We start from the raw sequence: 24,706 nt of genomic DNA, 5'->3' as shown, positions 1-24,706 counted from the left end.
TTAAAAGGAAAATAAAACCAAGTTAGTGTTTGGTGAGAAATTGATTATGAAGGAAATGTTGAGTTGGCATTACGTAACTGGTATTCTTTGTAAGAACAATTTGGAAGAATAGGAGAGGTTTATAACATAAAGAGAGAACATAGGCAGATAGGGAAAGTTGAGGACAGCTTCAGCTGAGTGACAAGGGCAGAGACACCTGATGGATAATCAAGAAATGCTGTAGTGTTTTTCAGGATAGTGAGATTGATATTCCAAAAGTAGGAAGGGTCAGACGGGAGCAACTTCAAAGGGGAATTAATAGGTCTAGAGAATCGGGTTGGAGAGCAGGGGGAACTTGATGAGTGGGAGCAGCATGCAGGATACTCTTTGTGGAAAAAGTGCTGAACTTGGAATCTGTAAGCCTATATTCTGAATCTGGACCTGCTAACAAAGGAAGCTTCAGGAAAGCAATCTTTCTGAGCTCATTTGTAAAATAAGGAGCTTGGTTAGAAGGGAAATTCTTGCTCTGGGGAAGCCAGATGATGTTATATGCACTTTCAGCCCTAAATCTTTTTGGTTCTTGAGCTCAATGGTTTGTGAGGAGTGATAAGTATTATACAGAGAGCCCTTATATAAACCAGAGGAATTAAGAAAATTTCTATTTGACCCACATAAAAAGATCACACCTGGCTTTCAATCGAGAGGTGAGAATAAAGAAAAACTAATACATTTGTCAGATGCAGTGGACAAAAATAAGAGGCACCAAAAGAGCCTTCAGCTCCATTTCCTACCCCTTTTGCTGAGGCAGAATTATTAGTATAGTCCAGGGATATTCCCTCAGGGAATAGTGAAGTTAAGTGGATGCAGTTATGTGATCCTGATGGACCAATGGCTTCATTGTTCCACCTAGGCTTCTGCTAGAGTCTTAGAGGTTCAGTTGGGTCTCAGGGCAGCCTTTAAACAGGTCCCAGCCTGACCAGGGATTGGTTCCCCATGGTACCCTTCCCATCCTCTTCTCCTCACTCATTGCTCTAGTAGTTTGAAAGAAGATTCTGGTCCTCAATTTTCCTTCTTCCCCCAGGTTCTTACCTCAGAAGAAGAAATGCCATGCTGGTGGCTTATTTACATATCAGACATATGAATTATAAGTAGAGATCTTATTATTGGCTCAACTAATGCATCTTGCCTAGGGATACAAAGTCTAGTAATGCCAAAAATTAAAACATCTTGCAGCAGTTTTGCTGATTAATACAACATGTTAAACCTTTGCTTTTTTTTAAGTAAAGTAGTTTCACTTCATATAAAACAGGCACTTGCTATCTTTTCCTTATCTTCTAATGTGTGATAATCATAAACAGCTTTCAGAACTCTCTTCTTCAAGGGGATGCTGAACAGACAATGGTATGATGTGGCCTAAGTAACTAGAAACATTGGATAGAAACTAGGGTACTTGCACCTTGGAGTTTGACAGGATAAAGTGGCTATATGTTCAAAGATATAAAGAGGACTGGATTGATAGGTGGTAGATGGAGTCACCCTTATGATGGCAACATAAGGCAGAATCTTTTATATTTTAAATGTATTTATCTTTTAAAATCTCCTTTGAAATAAAGTAAATTGTAAGGATACCTGGACGTGATTGCTTTACACTTTAAATGTGTGTGTGCAACTTTGATTAGGTGATATAAATCATATCTGTGAGTCACCTCAATTATATACTTTGTATTTAAGAATTTTCTTGTACTACAAAATGTGTTGTTTATTGGACGATTGTGGTAAATTATAACATGGAGAATGAAGAAAATTTAGTTAGAACAGCATTTCTCAAACTTGTTTTCACTACTACTCCCTAAGGAGCCTTTTGACATTTTTTCAAATGTCCTGTTGCAGGACATTTTAATAACACAGAAATGCTGTATGTCATTTATGTATGCCATATATTTTTTCTCCCCCCTCAAAACAATTTTTGCAGTCTTTAGGATATCATCACTGTTGAAAATGCAGGGAGTAGAGAGAAAGCCAGGACCTTTGGACACAGCTTTTGACATACAAGTAATTCCTTTCCTGAACTTGTGGGAGTTGCCTATTTATCAACCCAAGAGATAAAACTACAACCCAACTAGAGTGTGCTGAATATTCTGTCTTACCAGAGACATTTTATATCTTATTAGTGCAGATTATAAAACTCTTGATCCAGATAGTCTACTGATTACCATGATAGACTTAACTCCTTACTTCCTCGTATTCTATACCTAATTGAAAGACAGAGATGAAGACCCTTCCAGCTTGAAAAAAAGATGTCAAGCTGGAGGATGAGGCAAAGAACTAAAAGAAAGCTGTTTTCCTCTCCTAGAAGCTCCATATAGAATGCAAACATTTCTTATTGAATCCTTGCTAGGAATTTCTACAAATTCCAAATTACTGGGTCCAAATTATCAAGTTGTTATATAGAAATAATGTGCATATTAATGGATTTTTATTTGTTTTTTAAGGAGATTCAGAGAGTAATGTCATGAAGCACTTGCTCTGCAGGTACTCATATTATGTCAGAACCAGATGTGGAAACATCACTTTAGCAACAAGGAACAAAAGAGAGGTGAGAACCTGGCCATAGCGCAGCACAGAGTATGAGGTGATATTTGAGCTATTTCCCCCAGAAGAGACAGAATCAGGATGAGAGAGATGTACAATGCTTTAAGAGTGACAGGAAAAAAATCTAATTGAAAAAGAAAGGTTGTAACCTACAATATGTAGCCTAAAATGGAGCAACATAGTGGGAGAAAAATAATTACCTCCTAGGAGTCAGGAACATAGGTTCCAATATGATTTTGCCCCTTTAAGTGGGATTGTGGGCTACTCATGTATCTTTACTGAAGTCATTTTCTTCATCTGTAAAATGAAAACGATAACATAATCCTCTTTGGACTCGTTTAAACATTGATAATTTCAAGGAGATAATGTAGATTACCGATGGAGATTTAAACTTGTATCTGTTCATATGTATGCATACATTTCCATGTCTATTTTTTTTAAAGATGACATTATTGACAGTGACCCAATGTATTGGACTAAAGTGGCAACAGTCAATGTTCTTTTTGTGAGGACCACCACATTCACAAACCCTCTTACCATGCAGGAAGAAGTATATATTTTTCAGATCTTTGTGCGAGACTCATGATTTCCTGAGAATACATCTACAAATGTAGCTTTTCTTTCAAGCCACTACTTGTTAAGGCAGACTTTAAACATGTGCTCTGGATCAAAGTGTGGCCAATGTTAGCCACTGCTGTAAGATTTAAGCTCTGCTCTCCTTTTGTTTCACATAACAAGCTATGTTAACTGCTACAGAAAAATCAGGAATCCCCAAGTTCTAATTGGCTATTTTGTTACATCCTTGCCTGCTTATACTCATAAGCCATCTGTCAACTTGAATTGTGTAGGCACTTGCCATTGTGCCTATCATCATGAATTTTCACTTGTTTAGAATTACTGAGAATTCAACTTTAGGTTCACTCAATTCCTGACCTCTCTGGAGAGTATCATGTCTAGGGCCCAGCAGAGATGAAGCAGCAACAAACAAAGCTAAATGATACAGAATAAACCGCAATTATCAAAATGAGCACGATGTAAGTCATGCTTATAGATGTTATTCTAGTCCTGTAAATAACAGTAGTGACTTCACTTTAAAAATCCAAAGGCAAAAGCTATGTAAACATGAAATTAATTCTTACACATTTTTCTCCTTTGTTATCCGGAAACCGTCAGAGGCCATAATGTATAAGCTTCCTGGAATAAGACAGTTTTGAATTTGCCTCAATGTGGAATATCCTTATAGAATCTTAAAGCAGAAAGATTAAACCAATCTTTTTTCTGTAAATGTTCTTTAGTAACCATACCTATTAAGATGGTGACTAAGGCAGCTTCATAAGGCCAGAATTATTCTTTTTATTAAATAAGTCAGCTTTTTTGATAAATTGTAGTACAAAAGCTAAAAGACTTGAGAAGGTAAACATGAAATAAAGTAATATGAAAGCTAACATCACAGTCAATATGCTCTTTCCCCCTTTCTTTTATATAATATTTAATTTTTTAATGTATGCCTAATAGGAAAAAAAAATAATTGGAAACATTACTTTCAATAATTATTAAATGTGTATTTTTAAAGTATAAGGTATTATATTATTTATAAGCTACTCTATTCTAAAAACAATTTGAGGTAGTTTACAAAATAATGTACAACCAAGCAGGATTAAGAAATAAAGATATTAGGAAAAAGGAAAAATAATGGTAGAAGAATTAAATGAACCAAAAGGCAAGGTTATTAGTCAAAACATACTTATAGATTTCTGTATGTTTGCCTGTGAGCTACCTATAGACAGAAGCAAAGTATAAAACATGGTTAGTTATAAAGTTCACAGATTCCATGGGATTAAATGGAACAACTGATCTAGAGAATATCTTTTCTCAGTGCTGAGGCTACAAATATGTCACTGAGTAAAGTGCAGGTTTTAAGTACAATACATTTCTATAACCAGTAGGGCACATTAAAAATGTTATAGATTTATCTTTTATGGTAGTCCCCAATCTGCCAAAGCATAACAAATTACAAATAGTTCTATGGGTATGTAAAAAAGAATAGTTAGATTCATGATGATCCATCTCAATCAAAAGATGAAATGTCTAGAACAAGCCATGGTGAGTAGAGTGGGCAGGCGGTGGTTTTGCTCTCTTTAGGGAGTGGTGATTTTAGAGTAAAATTATATTTTCAGACAAAACCTTGCAAGGCCTTTTTGTTTTCTGTAGCAAAAAAACCTTAACTAACGTAATCATGAAGGCAAAAATTATATTCTAGTAGTAATCTTGTGACAATAACTTGATTCTGTATTGTAACTACATTTAGTGGCAGGGCATGAAAATAATGACTTTCAATTAAAAGACTTATTGCCAACAAATTATTTTTAAAATATTTTATGGATGGATTTTTTCTTTAAACAGAATTTATTTTGTACTTTTCTATTTTCAGTTTCTACCTCTAACCATTTGTTATGTCTAGTGATGTAAGTGTGCTAAAAAAAATACGTTGTGAAACAATGATTTTTCAATATTATTTATCATTCAGTATATTCTTTGTCTTCCCCATTGCTCATTTAATTTTATTGTTTCTTTAGGATTTATTCCCTCGGGGAGGAAAACAACATACCAGAAAGCAGAAATAATTTTGAATTCATTCTTTTAATTTTCTTTTTTTTTTTTTTTTTTTTTGAGACGGAGTTTCACTCATGTTACCCAGGCTGGAGTGCAATGGCGCAATCTCGGCTCACCGCAACCTCCGCCTCCTGGGTTCAGGCAATTCTCCTGCCTCAGCCTCCCGAGTAGCTGGGATTACAGGCACGCACCACCATGCCCAGCTAATTTTTTGTACTTTTAGTAGAGACGGGGTTTCACCATGTTGACCAGGATGGTCTCGATCTCTTGACCTCGTGATCCACCCGCCTCGGCCTCCCAAAGTGCTGGGATTACAGGCTTGAGCCACCGCGCCCGGCCATTCTTTCAATTTTCTAACCTTTAAAAGTGTTAGTCAATATAAAACAAATCAAAACAAGAAAATAAACAAACTAAGCAATAAAAAAACTAAACAGTACTCAGTAAATAGGGAAATGTCTCTCAGGGAAAAGCAGAAGGTTAATGGAGGAAAATATTTTTTCTGATGTAGTCTATACACTGTAAATATTATATATAATAGAGAGAGTGAAGTAGTTACAACCTGGATATTTTAACCCAGGGGTCCCTAACCCCTGGGTCATGGACAAGTATTGGTCCATGGCCTGTTAGAAACTGAGCTGCACAGCAGTATATGAGTAATGGGCAAGCCAGCTAAGTTTCTTCTGTATTTACAGCTGCTCCTTATTACTCGTATTACCGCCTGAGCTCCACGTCCTATCACATCAGTGGTAGCATTAGATTCTCAAAGGAGCATGAACACTATTGTCAACTGCACATGTGAGAGATCTAGGCTGTGCACTCCTTATGAGAATCTAATGCCTGATGATCTGTCACTGTCTCCCATCATCCCCAGATGGGACTGTCCAGTACAGCTCGGAGCTCCCACTCATTCTACATTACGGAGAGTTGTATAATTATTTCATTATATATTATAGTGTGATAGTAATAGAAATAAAGTGCACAATAAATGTTATGCACTTGAATCACTGAATCATCCTGGAACCACCCCACATCTTTCCCTAGTCCATAGAAAAATTATCTTCCACGAAATTGGTCCCTGGTGTCAAAAGGGTTGGGGACTGCTGCTTTAACCCCTTCCCACTTCTGTAATTTTGGGATGAAGTTATCTGACCAAACTGTTAGATATACCAGTCAAGGTAATAGTTTCTATAACAAATAATAAATTCAAAAATCCAGCTCTTAGGCCCCCTCAGGCTATAAAGTCTGTGACACCTCTTTGCACATGAGAGTGATTAAGTTGTAGCAACAGTGGTTCTACTTAATTCAGGTGACCATATAAGGTATCAGATCACATAATTATATTAGTTAACTTATGAATGTGGGAAAGTATATGACTACAAATCACAACTGAACAACAGTGTAGTAAGATTTTCAAAGACACTGAGATTTCTAACTTTGGTTAAGTTTTGCATCTGCAGTGCTTATATTCAGTGACAAGACCACTTGTTTTAACATGACTTTTGATAATTTTTAACTTGGAAATCAATTTTGGATGAACTTCCTTCTAATATGTGACTTCAAATTATTTTTGGATTTAATTTTCCTTGTAGGAACAAATAATGTGTAATACTATAAACAGGTAGTATTAAAACCTGTTCCCAATAATTTAAGACAGTATCATTCTAAAAGCTCGAGAGAATTTGCTTTAGGGAATTTGCTTTTTCTTTCAAAGGTAAAATGGATTTTTAAGAAGATCTCTAACACGGCGTAGAAAATGAGTGAAAACTTAGACAAAATCGGAAGAAGAGTTTTAAGAAGAGAATGTGGATGTCAACATGTTTTGTGTTTACCATTTGAACACTGAATACAGTGCCAACCATTTTGGGGGTGTAAGGGGGACAGTCTCAGTCTGTCACCCAGGCTGGAATGCAATGGCATGATCTCAGCTCACTGCAACCTCATCAGGCAGGATCTCGACTCACTGAAATTGGGTTCAAGTGATTCTCACACCTCAGCCTCCTAACTGGGATTACAGGAGCACACCACCACACTGAACTAATTTTTGTATTTTTAGTAGAGATGGGGTTTCACCATGTTGGTCAGGCTGGTCTGAACTGAACTCAAGTGATCTGCCCACCTCAGCCCCTCAAAGTGTTGGGATTATAGGTGTGAGCCATTGCACCAGGCCTGAATATAGTGTCAACTTTATGAAGGTTTTTAATATCAGGATATGTAGTATATTCTAAATCCAGAGTTTAGGGTATAGTTATAATGAATTTTTAAGTGCATTATTTCACTCTTAAGATGCTCAAATTGGCCTTCATAATATACAAGTTAAGGTATTAAAACACCCTTTTTCTTGTGATTTTCCTTGAAGACAATTTAGAAAAGATAATAATTTTCATAATCTGATAAAAAATAATTCTCTCTTCTTTGTAGTTATATGAAACATAACATGAAATATATAATGTGTAATTATATAGATATATATTAAATTATATGTAATGTAAGACATTATATAATAATCTATAGTATAAAATAAATATTAGTCTATAGTATAAGCTGATTTGTTCATGAACAAAGTTTTCCTTTAAGTAGTTCATCATTTGTAATGTCTGTTTCATGTTTCATGGAGTTCTACAGGAAAACATCTTGTTTGGTTAACCCAGCTTTTTTTAAACTTCATTTTGTCAAAAATGTTTTGTTTCATGGAACTCCTTTTAATGTTCTACAGAATTAGTATTTAGTTGGAAAATACATTGGTTAATGCTGATGTTAAAACTGTGCAGTTAAACACTTAAGAGGTTTTCGAGGATCTTTAATTAAGGTTTACATCTTATGGTATTTAAAATGGTAAAAACAGATAGTTAATAATGTGCTGACTAATCATTTACTAAGGGCATATTAAATCTAGGCATATAATGGGGGCAAATTGGTTTTTAAGTTCTTTTCTATTGTAATATTCTATCGTTTGCCTTGGTCCTTGATGCTGCAAATGGAAAGAATTGTTTAAAAGGATTATTGTCTCCTCAAGGATTATATGTTGAGACAGATTTATTTACTGGGAGATTCAGAATTTTTAAGCACTTTTTGATAAGTAAAAAATCAAACTGTATAGTAATTATTATTAAGATTAAAATATTATTTGCCTAAAATACATATCCATTGAACAATTTAGAGTTAGATCTTGTTGTAAATATATATATTTTTTCTACTTCAAAATCAATTGAAAGTTTAGAGCTATAAAGAGCTCTAAAATGAATTTACTTCAAAATCTGAAATTTTTCCACACGTCTTGTATGTAAAATAGTGGAGCTCCATTAGTAATTCGGTAAACTATGTTTTTTGAAGCCATAACAATTGAAAAAAATACTTCTGAGAGCATTCAGGAAACTTGGCACTGAACATTTGGAATTGTGTATGTATTTCCATGACCATAAATTATTATAAATACTTTTGTAGATTGTTGTATGTGCAAATTGGTTTACTTTTGTAATTTTAGATTGATTGAAAATAAGGCAGGTATTTTGATCTTTTTTACCTTTACTTTTTATTTTTTTAAAACAAAAGCCAATGTAAATGACCAGGTTGAAAAATATTTTGACTGTGTAAATACTGTGGAAAGCAGTGTAGGTTTTATACTTTTTGAAGATCTAGTAACATTTCATGGCTACCTAATTTTTCAGTGTTATTTAGGTTCTCAAATGAGTCATTTAAAGAATTACATTTCCTGTTATGATAGTTTTGCTCTCGCATTCCTTTACTTGTTTTATTTAAATGCATAACCTCTATATTGCACTGTTTAGTATATATGGTCAAAAACATGTCAGGGTTATCTGATATTGATACTCTATCAATGTAGAAATTGTACTCTATCAAATGTATAAACAACATTTACTCTTTACAAATTGTTTAGTTTAACTAATTTTTCCCTATAACCAAGTAGATAAATATTATTTCCTCCCTACCCATACATTCTTCTTTGTTATGCTCCCATTCAAATAGACTAATAATTGTACACTCTTTACATAGAAATGTTCACTTCCCTCAGTAACATATAGGTACTTCTAGGTTGAGAGGAAATAAGTGTTCAAAAGTGAAAAGCTATGGCTCTACAAGATCAATTTCTGTTTTTTTTTTTTTTTCCATATCAGATGACTTTTACATGGAAGTCACATTTTTATTATCTTTTTTCCCTGATTAATCTCATGTAGAATTCCATTTCAGCCTCATGTTTCTGAAATGGAATGAGAACGTAGGGTTATATTAGTAATCTGCAGACTTGCACATATGCCCTTTGGGTAATATTTCTAAATAAATGAAAAATCTGCTCCATAGAGGTCTTTACAGAATTATTACTGTTCACATCACAACTACTTCCTTCTCCCAAAATGTTAGATTATAATTTTATATTGTTCCAAGAACATTGTCTTAAGTGTGAGTGATATGCACAAAATAATCCAATGTGTAATATTTAAAATATTATTTATGACATTTTTGTTACTTAGAAGTGACATGTATGAACAGGACATTTCTGTATCATATATCTTCTTTCCCTGTACCCCTTTTTCCTTTGTGCCCCTTTGAGCAAACCTTCATCTGTAATGTTAGTTACAGTATTTGATAGTAGTCAATCAATTGAATAGAACTGATTTCCTACCTTATATACGCAGAAGAATATTTAATAATTAATATTTTATCTATCCAAATACCAGATGATAGTGGAAGACAGTGTTGCTATGTTGTCAGAATTACACAGAACTGGAAGCAAAAAGGCTTATTTGAAAATACTAGCAGTATTACTTATTTGCCATATGATCTTAAGCAAGTGCTGAACCTCTTAAGTATATTTTTTCTTATCTAAAATAAGCTTAAAATATGGCATTGGAATGTTGGTTAAATAGCAAGTACTTGTAATATGGTAGCCATTAATTAACAGCATATCTCTATTGGTTGAAATCTTCAAAATATATCCAAAATATAAATATAAAATTATTTTGTAGAGTTGATTTATCCTGTTAGCAATTATCAAATTATGCACTAACAGAATACTGATAGTCCTTGACCTGAATTGAATATAAATTGAATAACAAAAGTCTTATCTCAATTAGCAGAAAACATGACAATATTAGAATTTCTCTATTATTCTTTCTGCACATTTCACTGTCAAATCTATTTTACCAATTTGTGCTAATTTGTGAGCAATACCTAGCAGAGAAGTAAATGAATGAAAAAGTAGGAAATACTCATAGGAAAATTGCAGAACATCTAAACACACTTATTTACAGATTTTTCACCTGTTTAGACATAGTTGCTTTAATTTTATGTACACAATTATAGCAACTATATTTTACTCCTTGTTCATTCCATAGGGTTATGCACACTTCATATGTCCTTCTATTCAGCACATAGAACAAAACAATATCTGGAATATAGTAGGTGCTCAATTTATATCCATTGAATGAATAAATAAGTGGCTAACTACTTTTAAGAACTATACTCTCCTAATATTTGTGGACCTGCCTGAGATGCAATGTAAAATGGTAAGAAAAATTAGCAGATGTACTGTAATAACACATGGGAAGACCTAGTACCTTATAGTTTTCTAATTGCAAATGCTCTGTGTTTCTTACAAGGGAGGTGTAAAGCAGAGCATTTAAGAACTTGAGCTTCAGTGTCACTGAGAGTGAGATTAATATCTAGTCTTGCTTGCCCTGGCTGAATGGGGTTAATATTACCATTTTATAGAATCTGAAGTTACGTACACTGATGTTAGCATTAATTAAGACAACTTAATAGCAGCCATTATTGCTTTTGTTATTGTTCATTAAACATTATAGACCCACCTGATTAGCTTTATGTATTTACTTAGTTTACCACAGATATTTTCCTCAATAAAAATATGACTTTGCTAAAATGAAAGTCTAAATTATAACAATAAAGTGAAGTTATCAGCATATGTAACATCTACTGGACAGTGGGCCTGAAAACCATGACTTCCATAGTGCTCGTGATGCCTTTACAAATTAACTTGCTCTTTGAGTTGCAGAGTTATGATGTCTTCTGGAACTCGCTGCTACCATTCAGAGTGGCAGAGCTGTTTGAATGATTTCATATTTCTTCTCAATCACCTTGCTCCCCTTGTTAGTTTAATATTTTATTCATTTATTTTGGCACACTTTTGAATACAAGTAAATAAAAGTTGAAACAAATTAGCTAATCTGTTCATACTTCCAAGTTCTAGATTTTATGCAGGTTAGGAAATGAAAGTATAGACACACTACAATGAAATGCTACGATTGTGCTTTGAAGTAATGATAATATAGGTCCTGCTACTGAGAATGTTCAATTTGCAAACTGATAATGAATACTGCACTCATGAGAAAATAAAAAAGGGAATCTAAGAAGTTTCACAAGTCAGTAACAAGTATGTCACTCAAAATTATTTAAGATGGTTACTTGTGAGTGACAATATTACCCTTTTGGAAGCAAAAGTAGACGTGAAATGGAAGAAAAATGAAGTATGTATGCGTTGAAGATTTTTTGTTCTTTTTTTTTTTTTAAGCCAAATCAAATAGCCTTGAAATTCTCTTCCAAAAATTCTGTGTTGAGACTTCACATTTCAGATTTGTCCCTCTTCCTTCAGGATAAATAATAGCTGCTAAAAAAAAATGCATGCAGCATCTCTCTAACTTTTGCCCAGATAGCGTGGGATAATTCACCTCCCCAGCATTCAGTGCTTACATCATACATTACATCATGCCTTACATCAGCTAACCCACATGTGAACCTCCTGTGTTCTATGGCTAAAGTCTTATGAAATCTTAAATAAATCATTTAATCTCTCTGAGAATTTTTTCATATTCTACCAACACATAATAAAAATAATTTCTACCATCATTACCTTAATTCAGTTTCTCTCTCATTTTCTTTTAACTAGATGACTACAATTTTTATTCCTCCTACACTCAAACTCATTTTATACCCTACTGCCAGAACAATTCTGAATAAGTCACTCTTTCCTTTAAAATTCTTTAATAGTACCCCAAATCTTCAGGACCAATCCAATCTCCTCCATATATCTTCAGATGGCCTTTAGGATCTAGCCACTGTGATAACATTCTCTGTCACTTTTTGAGTGAGACCTATGAGACCAGGCACCCTGAATTTCTTCACAGATTCTTCAATGTGCCATGCTGTTTCATATGCCTGGATCTAGACATGTACATGCTTCACTGACTGGAATACCATGTCTTACTTTTTCAAACCTCCTTTTGCTGAAAGGAGTTTTTGGAAGATATCTTTGATTCCCGTGATCTGGATTACTTGGCTTTCTTTTGCCTCTAGGCAAAACAATTTAACATACAGCATTTTGAGAAATTTATCCAGCTATTCTTATCTATCTCTCCCCATCACCTGCACCCAGAGAGCTAATGATACCTGAAGAAAGGTCACACAATCAGGTCTGAAAATTTCACTTTGGGTCTTTAATCAACAGCCTGAGGTGGACCCTCAAAATTTCTTAGAAGAACTAAAGTCCAATTATGTTTCCCTGAAAATGTCATTTTTTTTCTCTTACAGTGAGGACTATAGATAGTGATATAAATAAACTAAAAGTACCTCTCTTCTTCTCTTCTATCTTAATACATCTCTTCTTATTCCTTTGACTTGCTTCATATTTCATGGAGAGCATAGAGGCCCTGAGAAGATAAAACATATCATAGTCTAGTCCTCCATTTAGGCTTGAAATACACTCTCTTGTCTCATTCTCAAGTACTTTATTCTTTACATTTTTTTTTTGTTGTCTTCTTATTTTTTTGTCAACCTCTTCCACAAGTCTGAAATCCTAATGTAGAGAGGCAATTTCTTTTGTCTCTCTGTTCCTGATAAATATTAATGGATCATTATATGACAGACTTATAGTGGGTTTGGAAAATAATGACTTTCTCTTTCAAGGACTCTGCAGAGACAAGAAAGGTATATGTTTAAACAATAAATAAAATAATATACAATATAGTTCTTGTAAAGCATTGGGTCAGGCAAATCTTGTTTATAAGTTGACATTTAAGCTGAAATCTAAGAAATTCCTGGGAGCTATCCAGGCAAAGAAATGAAATTGTATGGGCTCAGGGGAGGGACTAACATGTACAAATGTCCAAAGGCCAAAGGGTACATGCACTATTCAAGCAATGGAAAGAAACAACATAATCTATACTATATGTTTCAGGAGGAACTTAATCAGGTGTTTAAGATTGTGAGGTTCCCAGGGGCTAGAGAATTTAGATACTTATCTAAGATCAATGAAAACCTATTTAAAGATTTTAAGCATGAATTAACATACTCAGAATTTATATTTGAACACTTTTCCCCCCACAGGAATTGAATTGCTTGCATGAAAGTAAAAGCAAATTTGAATAGATCAAATACCAGTTTATTTCAATGGTTCAGGCCAAAGGTAATGGCCCATCAATATGAAATTGGGAATCTTGAGCATATAGAGGGCAACTGAACCCATGGAAGTAAAGAAGATATTCGGAGGAAACCATACAAAAATGGCAAGCAATATAAGACCATTCTTTATGGCACACCCACAAAGGGAAAACAGAGAAAGGAGTGTGTCCTATCAGGAGTCAATGTTTCTGAAACCTAGGGAAAAAAATATGTTTCACGAATAAGAGATTAATCAATAGGATCATACGGTTTCAAAAGAATCCAGGAGACAATAAAAAGAGTAATTGTATATAAAGAAGTGGTGAAAAGATCAAGTTCCGGAACACTCCAATATTTCAAGTTCAAGGAAATGAGGAAGAACCAACACCCTTCAGGGATATCAACTTATTGTGCTTATTGTGTACCTTTTCAATGTTGAGTTGCAGCTGAACATGCTTATAAAGGCAAAGAGGATATGATATTCATGACCACAAGGGATCACTGAGGATAAATGGGATACTAGGTATGGAAATTACATGCTATGATAGCTGTAGGCATTTTTACAAGTTTGATGTTATAAAGTAAATTGGTATGAGTTCACTCATTGGAGGACACTTAATTTCCTAAGAAATAATAATAATAAACAGTGTTTATTAAGCCGTTTTTATATTTTAAAATGGACTAAGCTGTCCTTAAATTAGTCTTTTTTTTTAAACTGAGGAGGGACTGTGTATTCTGAAAACAAATGAAATTATTTGAAACATATATAATACTTAAATAATGAGTTTTGATTTGATATAACAAACATGATAATTAGCTTTACTGAAAAATGAAATGAAAATTGTCCATTTTGGATAAGAAAGCTTGGTCAGATAAGATGATCATGACATGAGTGTTTATGAATAAACACACCTAAGAGATGATTCTTCAGTGATAATTTACCCTAAAAATTCCCTCTATATGTAATACAAATAACTAAACAAATTCAGTGTCTCTGTTGATAATAATCACTTAATTGTCATTACCTCCTCCTTTTTTCTTTAATAATTTTAACTTTTATTTTAGATATTGGAGTACATGTGTAGGTTTGTTACATGGATATATTGTGTGATGCTAAAGTTTGGCATACAGATTCCATTGGCCAGGTAGTGAACATAGTACCTAAGAGGTAATATTTAAACCCATGTCTCCATCCATTCTTCCCCCTTAGTGGTGCACAGTGTTTATTTTCTCCATCTTTATGTCCATGAGTACCCAAAGTTTAGCTCCCACTTATAAGTCAGAATATGTGGTGTTTGGTTTTCTCTTCCTGCATTAATTTGCTTAGGATCATGGCCTCCAGCTGCATCCATGTTGCTACAAAAGACAAGATTTCATTCTTTTTAGGACTGTGTAGTATTCCACAGTGTATATGAACCATAATTTCTTTATTCAATCCACTGTTTATAAGCATCTGCATTGATTTTATGTCTTTGCTACTGTGAATAGCACTGCAATGAACATAACAGTATGTACTGTTATGTGTCTTCTTGGTAGAACATTTTTCTTTTGGATATATACCTGGTAGTGGGATTGCTAGGTCAAATGGTTGCTTTATTATAAATTGAGGCATTTCCAAACTGCTTCCCACAGTGGCTGAACTAATTTACATTCCCACCAACAATGTTTAAGTGTTCATTTTTCTCTACAACCTTGTTAGCACCTGTTATTATTTGACTTTTTAATAATATCCATTGTGGCTGGTGTAAGTTGGTATCTCATTGTGGTTTTGATTTGCATTTGTCTGATGATTAGTAATAATGAGCATTTTTTCATGTTTGTTGGCCACATGTGTGTCCTCTTTTGAGAAGTGTCTGTTCGTGTTTTTTGCCAATTTTTAATGGGGTTTTTTGTTTCTTGCTTGTTAAGTTCCTTATGGATTCTGGATGTTAGATATTTGCTGAATGCATAGTTTCTGAATATTTTTTCCATTTTATAATTGTCTGTTTACTCTGTTGATAGTTTTCTTTTCTGTCCAGAAGCTCTTTAGTTTAATTTGATCCCATGGGTCAATTTTTGGTTTTGTTGCAATTGTTTTTGGGGACTCAGAAAAAAATTATTTGTCAAGGCCAATGTCTAGAAGGTATTTCCTAGGTTTTCATCTAGAATTTTTTAATAGTTTTAGGTTTTGTATTTAAATCTTTCATCTACTTTAATTTTTGTATATGGTAAAAAGTAAGGGTCCAGTTTCAACAATGTCTAGAAGGTATTTCCTAGGTTTTCATCTAGGATTGTTTAATAGTTTTAGGTTTTGTATTTAAATCTTTCATCTACTTTAATTTTTGTATATTGTAAAAAGTAAGGGTCCAGTTTCAATGCTCTGCATATGGCCACTCAATTAGCTCAGTACTATTTATTGAATAGGGAGTCCTTTCCTCATTGCTTACTTTTGTCAGCCTTCTCAGAGATCAGATGGTCGTAGGTATGTGGTTTTATTTCTGGGTTCTCAATTCTGTTTCATTGTATCTGTTTTTGTACCAGTACCATGTTGTTTTGGTTACTATAGCCTTAAAGCATAATTGACATGAGGTATGTTTGGAGAGTATAGTCCATGATTATAGTCCAGGATATCTTTCTGCATACTAACAAAATGGTATGCCTATGTGGTCAGGCTTGATAGAAAATGCTGCTAACCCACACACCTATGGTTTATGTGTTCTTAGGCCAATGTCAACCAGATGCCCCTGAGATTCTTGAGCCAAACAAATAACATAACAAAGCAGCTATGCCAAAGGAGTAGAAAGACATCAGAGAGATCCTTGAGGAAAGGGTCCCAGTTTCCTATGTGCTAACATTTCAACATGAACATTTCTAAAATATATAGTTCCGAGGCCATTTGGGACCAATACGAATTCTCTTAGAATGAGGTAGATTTCCAAACCTCATCCAAATGGGAGAAAAGACAGTTTATCAATACATCAAATTTTTGATAGTTTTGCACAGCTTTAAGCCAGCCCAGTGTAACACCATGCTAATACCACATAGTAACTATATTAGAATCACTTAATAATTGCTTTTAAAATATGTTAATAAATGATCAGTTTAGCAAACAGCTGAACACAATATTTTTTTTCTTCTATAGTGAGTAGCTTCACCATAAGCATCTTGGTAAAACACAGTTCTCCCATCTGCTACAAATTAATGTGAATTAGACGTTAGTAGTCATATTGCCTTTTGTCTATTCTGGGTGCACAAAACATACAATACGAAGTGAAGGTAAATAAGATGCCCTGCCATTCTCTGTATGCTAAGAAGCTCATTCTGTTAAATAGACTGCAGTGCACCCTGGGAAATATTGGTTCTGTGCCTGCAGTTCTATTTGTTCAAGTAGCTCATCTTGAAAGCCTGCCCAACCTCAGCTGTAGACTTGGAAGATACAAAGCAAGCAATTTGGATTTTCCAAATCATCAGTCCTTGCAAAGGCAGGAAGGAGTCCAGTAACGATAAAGACTCCTCTAATTCTTAAGTAACCAAGCCCCATGGGACTAGGATCATCTGAAGAAACTCAGCCTCTTCTGTAAGCTCATTTAAGAGTGTGTGTGTGTGTGTGTGTGTGTTGTCATCTCCATAAGGGTGACTGAAAAATGCCTGCTATCATTTCCCAACATCTGTGCCTACTGCTGCCTTTCCAACAGAAACTTCCAGATTTTGTGTCACAGCTGTGGTTAAGCTGACAATTGGCATAGCAAGAATTCTCCCCCTCATTTATACTGCATAAAGCTTCCAGTACTGGCTCTAAGAGTTCAAAGCCTTTCACAAAAGTAAATCTTCACAGGCAGTGCCATGATATCTTCAAAAGGATTTAACAACAACCACAAATCTAGTCAATCTTACATGAAGGTAAGGTTCATACAAATTAAATAAATTCACAAATAAATCATATAATTTTTTGCAAAGCAATGCAAACTGAGGTAATATGCCTAGAAATATTATTTGGTGGGACTTACATCTATGTTTGGTAAGGTAACAGTTATTTTAGGTAGGTACATTTTTTCCATTTCAATATATATTAATAGAAAAAATTCTACTACCATATAACAAGACTACTGAAGACATCCTTTATTTTTAGGATTTCATAAATTTGGTTCAAGTCTGGATTAGGAAGAAAAAAATAAATTTGTCCTGCTGTGTGTTAAGACATATCAAGGATATGTTAAATTATTTCAAAATTGATTTTTGAAGAAACATATCTAGGAATTTTTAGGTGTGTTTCTGAGAAAACATTTTTTAAAAGTGAGACATTGTTATTCTATATGTAGATTACATCCAGATAATTACTTGACTTTAACCCAGAGTCTATGAAAAAACAAATGAGAAAACAAACACTAGTCACTGAAAATAATTTGGCCAGCACACAAAAGCACTTAGTTAAAATAATCACTTATTTATACTAATAGCACACCTGATTTTAAAATAAACTCACAAATTAAAACCTGAAGTAAAGGCTGAAAAGTTAAATCACTACTGATGAGTGTAATATACAAGCCATGATAGGTTTCTCACCTTCAGCACTATAGGTGGGCTTACTAAGCATGCTTCTTAGGCCAATTATTTTGCTGGATTCTCCATGGTTTTAATACAGTGATAAGCATGTCAAATATGGGAAGAATCTATTTCTAAAACTCTCTGGATAATCTTAAACATCTTACATATTTTATTTATTCTATCATTTTTTACTCTTCCCTTATTTAAGAAATTTGTTTGCATTTGCAAATGATAAATATAAAAATTGCTGAATATGAGGAAATTTTTTCATAATTGAGCTATTGGTAAATATCAAACATGTTAAACTGACTCTGTGTAAAGCATTTTGTTATATATGCTAGGAGAGTTTTTAAGAAAAATCAAGCTTATATCTAGCCTTCAAGCAGTGTAAAGTCTGGATATAGTGGAAAATAATTGTACAAATTATTTACATATGAAAATGCATAAAAAGGTTCAGAATTTTGAGGGTGGCCAATTCACGTTTTAGAAAGTTTATAGACTTTATAATCCTAATTACCATGTCCAAATCACATACATTCTGTGACTGTCAGCTATGTAACCATGGGAATGTTAGTGAACATTTATCTCTTTAATATGGAGTGTCCCTCCTCTTGTTTTGTGTAGAAGCTCTTCCTGTGATTTATGGTGCAGGCTGGCGATCTTCCTAAATTAGTGTTCCTAGCAACTGGAATGGGCACATAACCTACTCTAGGCCAAAGAAAATCATTCCCTAATTTTTTATCTAAATTTGTTGGACCTCTTTTTTTTTTAATAGATACTATGAGGATTATAATCATAACCACTTAAAAACCTTCATTGCAAAAAAATAGGAATAACTATATAGCCAGTGTTTCAAAAGGAAGAGAAGGAGAGGATCCTGGCAATGTGTAGGACTCTGGTTACAGTTATTTATAAGCTAGTTTTCTTCAACTTTTCATAGAGATTGGTAATGTGAAACAATTCAGTCAGTCTTGTTTTGCTTTGTCAGGCTTGTTTGACTCATGTTTTTGTCACTTCTACCAAAAAATCTCTGACTAATACAGGCACATGACTGACAACTCCTGATTATGATAACTTGTTTTACACTTAAAGTTAATACTTGAAGAAAAAATACACACATACTTATTTTTTAACTTAAAAACTCTATTCACTTTGGGAGGTGAAGGCGGGCAGATCACCTGAGGTCAGGAGTTCGAGACCAGTCTGGCCAACATGGTGAAACCCCGCCTCTACTAAAAATACAAAAATTAGCCAGGTTTAGCCAGGTGTGACAGTAGGCATCTGTAATCCCAGCTACTTGGGAGGCTGAGGCAGGAGAATCACTTGAAACCAGGAGGCGGAGGTTGCAGTGAGCCAAGATCATGCCATTGCACTCCAGCCTGGGTGACAGGAGCAAAACTCTGTCTCAAAAAAAAAAGAAAAGAAAAGTAAAAGCAACACTACTAGCAGGAAAAATAAGGCAGAATGAATAACTTCCAAATAACTGCCAAGAAATAGAATGAGATTCAAAAGAATAAACAGAAGCCATAAAATAGTAAAATGATGTAAAAGATAATAAGGAAACACAATGGAAGGACAAAAATCAGAAATTATATGTCAAGATGACAATGGTAAAACCAAATATAAACATTTTAATATAATTGTAAATCAGTAACACAACCAGCCAAAAAACAAAAAAAACAAAAAACTAAAATTCACTACTGTATTCTTTGTACATGAAAGTTATTTAGAATATGAGTTCAAGATGATTAAAATACTTAGATTTACCACTCCACAAAAGATAATGGTTTCTATTAAAGAAACCAAGAAATACAAAATTTCTTCTAAAATAAAATTCCTGTGTTGGTCCTTTAAGTAGAAAAGAATACCATTAACATGTAAGGGAGTTTAATTTCTGTAAAAAGAGATGGGATGAGATAGGATCAATTAAATGTTTTCATAATGTAAGGACAAATTTTTGTAGGGTAAATCTTCTAGCATTCCCAGGGTATTAGTAAACAATGCTTTTTGTACAGAGGCTCTTGGGGTCCATTCCAAGATTTTAAGGATTTACAAAATATACTAGTGCTACTTTCATAAACCATTTTTAAAAGTTTTCTAATTTTTTGCCTAAGTTGTCCAGAAAACTAAGAATTAAATAATAATTAATGATGAGGAATATCACAGAGTATCAATTGAGTAATACCACAGCCTGCTCATGGCGATTCCCTTTCCTCTGCGATGTTCCTGAGGCATCGATTCTTTGTGTTTTGTGGTTCTAACCCCTTCACTATAGTTGATTGGTCACATGAAAGTCACCTGACTCAATTTAGGCAAAATAACAGTGTTTGAACTGGAAGTACCAAAGGAGAGATTCAGGCCCTCTCTAGCAGAGAAAGTTGTGAAACAGGCCCAGATTTTTTGACTGAATTTTTCCATCGTTTTAAAGAGGAAGCCAGTATATGATATGAAGAAAAATAGATAATTTAGAAAAAAAGAAGGAATTAAAAAGTGAGACCAAGTGTCTTTGAAGTCCCTCAAAGCTCAGCTATACCCCTTTATTACCAACACTTTGGTGAGATTACATAGTATCCTGTTGATAAAGTTCCCTTTACATCTAAGATAGTTAAAGCTTTGGTGTCTCTCCACAGAGTCCTGCCTAATACAGGTGTTGCAAAGGAAGACTCTAAAATATGGACTGGCTGAGGCGAGGTGGGATAAGGTCTTCACTTGGCTTATGTTGACTAAAGCATAGGCAGCCATTCCTAGCAATTGAATGTATTTTACCATTTGAGGCATCATCATCCTGCTGGTAATTGTTATTACAGAAGATATATATCAAACTGGTCCCATTTTGCCTAACAAAGATTTTCATTTTCTTGGTTTGCGATTTCATGCCAAAAATGTGTTCAATGTAAAGTGTTACTCTAAACTCAAATTCTTACTTTTTCATGTTGACCCTGGGTATGTTAAAGGTAACAGGGCCAGAAATCTGTATAATTATTCCAGCACCAATTTTCTTGAAAAAATAAAAAGAGAGGAGAGGTGAAGAGAAAAAAAGGAGAGGAAAAGAGAAAGGAAGGAGCAGAAAATAGAAAATATCAGAAAAAGTGACAAATGGAATCTTACACAAGTAGTGGATATAAACCATAAAGCAGATCATGTAGACAGGTTTAAATTCTGATCTTTTATTTAAAACTACTTTTTAACCTTTATTTCTTTTTGTGAAAACTAGCCTCTCTCTCTCTTTTTTTTTTTTTTTTTGTTGAGATAGAGTCTTGCTGTATTGCCAGGCTGGAGTGCAGTGGTGCAATCTCAGCTCACTGCAACCTCTGCCTCCTGGGTTTAAGCGATTCCCCTGCCTCAGCCTCCCAAGTAGCTGGGACTACAGGTGCGTGCCACCATGTCTGGCTAATTTTTTGTATTTTAGTAGAGATGGGGTTTCACTATGTTGGCCAGCATTGCCTCAATCTCCTGACCTCGTGATCCACCCACCTTGGCCTCCAAAGAGCTGGGATTACAGGCGTGAGCCACTGCACCCAGCCCATTTATTTTTTACTGGCAACTTTGAGAACAATACAAATTGTTTTAATGACCTCTAGGTGAATGAAGATGCAGATTACATTGGTAACATATTTGTCTGTCAAAAGCTACTAATATTATAGAAATTAAATCAAAGAAATTAAAGAAGAATACAAATTGTTTTAATGACCTCTAGGTGAATGAAGATGCAGATTACATTGGTAACATATTTGTCTGTCAAAAGCTACTAATGTTATAGAAATTAAATGAAAGTAATTAAAGCCATCACCTAACATACTTAACCATTTTGCAATGTAAACATATCAAAATATCACATTAACCTCATAAATATAGAATATATATTATATACGATTATTTGTCAATTAAAAATAAGATAAAAATTAATAAAAAATAAAAATTTTTAAAGTTGCAGTGCAAGAAGATTCAAATCAATTTATACTTGAATTATTGAGACTTTAAAAATGTTATCCAAAAAGTTTATGTGAACAGTTTTTGTAGGACTATATTTTTACCATTGTAATTTGTTTGGATTTCACAATATTCCTTTCATACAGACATTTACTCATTTGGATAGTTACATGTATTGGTTATAATTACATCATTTTCTTCAGCCTTCCTCCAATAGCTTTTAAATAATTTGTTGCCACTTTTAACAAATTTTGAGAGAGAGAGGTTTTACACACACACACAAACACACGTACATTCACACAAAAGTAGTGATTTATAACTATAGAAATCTTAATGGCCAATATTCAAGTATTTATAAATTAAAATATTTTATTCTTAATTTGACTTATGTCACCATAGATAATCATAGTCACTTTCTTCTTGTTGGGTAAGACCAATATAATCAATATTTTTTCTTAAAATTTAAGGCTGAAATGAGGCCAGGACCAATAACTTATTCTTGTTTTTTTGTTTTGTTTTGTTTTGTTTTGTTTTTTATGTAGTGAACAGGAATAATGTCAAGAATGTTTCCATATTTCTGACATATGGTCATTCTCTGAGCTAAGGACTACTCAAGAAAGACAGGCTGTAGGAGAGGAGGTGATGGTATGAATATGCAGGGTTATTTGAAATAGTTGGTGGGTCTCATGAACATGATCACATTAATTCAATTATTGAGTCTTTCCCTACTAAGTATATGATCAAATGTAAAGTAAAATATTTTATATTCTTTAATAAACCATGACCTTGTCTACCTCCTGTTCTTGGTTCCACAGGCAACACAATGTTGAATTTTAACTCTTTTTTAAAAATATGTTTTTATATGTATCTTATATATACTAAGGTTTGAGGTTCAAATAGGCTCAAACAGGGATATATTACTCTAGTTGTCCAAATAGTTTATACATACAGAAAAGGAATAAAAGGAAAAATAAGTGGAAACAATTCACAAGTCCTGTTGTACATAGGACATGGGAACTGTAGAAGCAGAATCACTTATTTGGTATTTTTAGTGGTCCATGAGAAATAAATGGAGAAGACTTATTTCCAAGGCAATTAACTTGATTTGCCAAATCCTAGCTACAAAATTTAAAAATGCTATTATAGCCATATGAAAAATGCAAGTTCCTACAATTACTATATAGTACTTGGGTAAAAGAGTGGACGGGTTCAAATCCTGGCTCTGTGACTCATCATAGTTGGGGGACCTTCAAGATTGTGTCTAACAGCTCTGTGTCTCTTTTTTCTCATCTGTGAAATGAGAATAATCATACCCATTCTACACGTATTTTGAAGATACAATATAATAACATAAGTAAAGTGCTTGAACTAGCACATAGAAAGTACTCTAAAACATAGAGAATGGAATTTTTCCCCTTGATATTTACAATAATAATTTTTAAATTATATAATTAAAAAGAATTTGGCTGAGCAATAATCTTATTATACTCAGCCAATGAGAGTAATATTTCTTTAATTAATAAGCGTACACAAATGTGTTTTAACAAAAAAATACGTGAAAATTTCCCTATAGCCATACATGCTAATATAAATATTTAACAACTAACAAGCCAGAGCCCATGCTTCCCTGATCTCTAATCCCCACACCCCAAAACTACCTATGCAGTCTCTCTGCTGAGAGCACTATGATATAAAACAACCTCTCACAATAATACTTTTCACACTATGAACAATTTCCCTCTTTGTAAGAGTGCCCCATACTTGGTGGTGGTAAGGGTCTTTGAAATAAATTGGCATGAATATAGTGATCAAATTTTACATGCTGAGAACTTAGTGAGGATACAGAGTACACTGAAGATGGCAGCACACTGTGTTCATAAAGCATGATATCACATTTGGGGCCTGAGTTTTTAGGTATGAGACAATACAGAATTTACCTTGCTACCTGTTTTTGTAAATAAAGTTTTATTGGAACCCTGTCATACCCCTCCCTTTATTCCTTATCAATGGCTGTTTTCAAGTTATAATAGCAGAATTGAGTAGTTATAATAGAGACCATCACATTGTCTAAAAAGCTTAAAATATTTATTATCTGGACATTTACAGAAAAAGTTTGCAAAACCCTATTTCAAGCCGTCATAGAAATATTCTGGTTCTGTGTTCTAAACTGAGAAGTTTACAGTCCTGAGCTTATAATTTTCTTTCTGGAACTTTCCAGTGCAAACTAAAACAACTATATCAAGTGTTTGAGAAATTCATTTTCATATTACAGTAACCATTTACATTGCTATCAATAGGCTCTTTGGTAAACACAGATGATAATTTAAGCAACTTTTTATTTTTGCCACTATATACCAGCAGTCACATTTTCCATTGGTTGTGGAATGCGTTAAAACTTAATTAGGCAAAATATCCTAAAGCCAAAAATCAAGATTCAGTTTCTTGGGATAGCTCCTGGAACCAAGTCTTTAATCAGTCAAGGTCTAATTAAGAAAATGGAAACGACTAAGTATTTCAAACAGAGGAAATGAAATAAAATGAATTGCTCATAAAGATGTTTAGAGAGCTAGAGGACAAACAAGAAGAAAGTAAGTTATTAGAAAAATTAGTCACCAAAGAAGAAATATGTTCAGTATATTTATATATGCCGCTGAGCTGA

This window comes from Cebus imitator, unplaced genomic scaffold (genome assembly GCF_001604975.1).
Source record: "Cebus imitator isolate Cc_AM_T3 unplaced genomic scaffold, Cebus_imitator-1.0 Scaffold17, whole genome shotgun sequence".
Classification (NCBI taxonomy): domain Eukaryota; kingdom Metazoa; phylum Chordata; class Mammalia; order Primates; family Cebidae; genus Cebus; species Cebus imitator.
Note: the sequence above shows the minus strand (reverse complement) of the source record.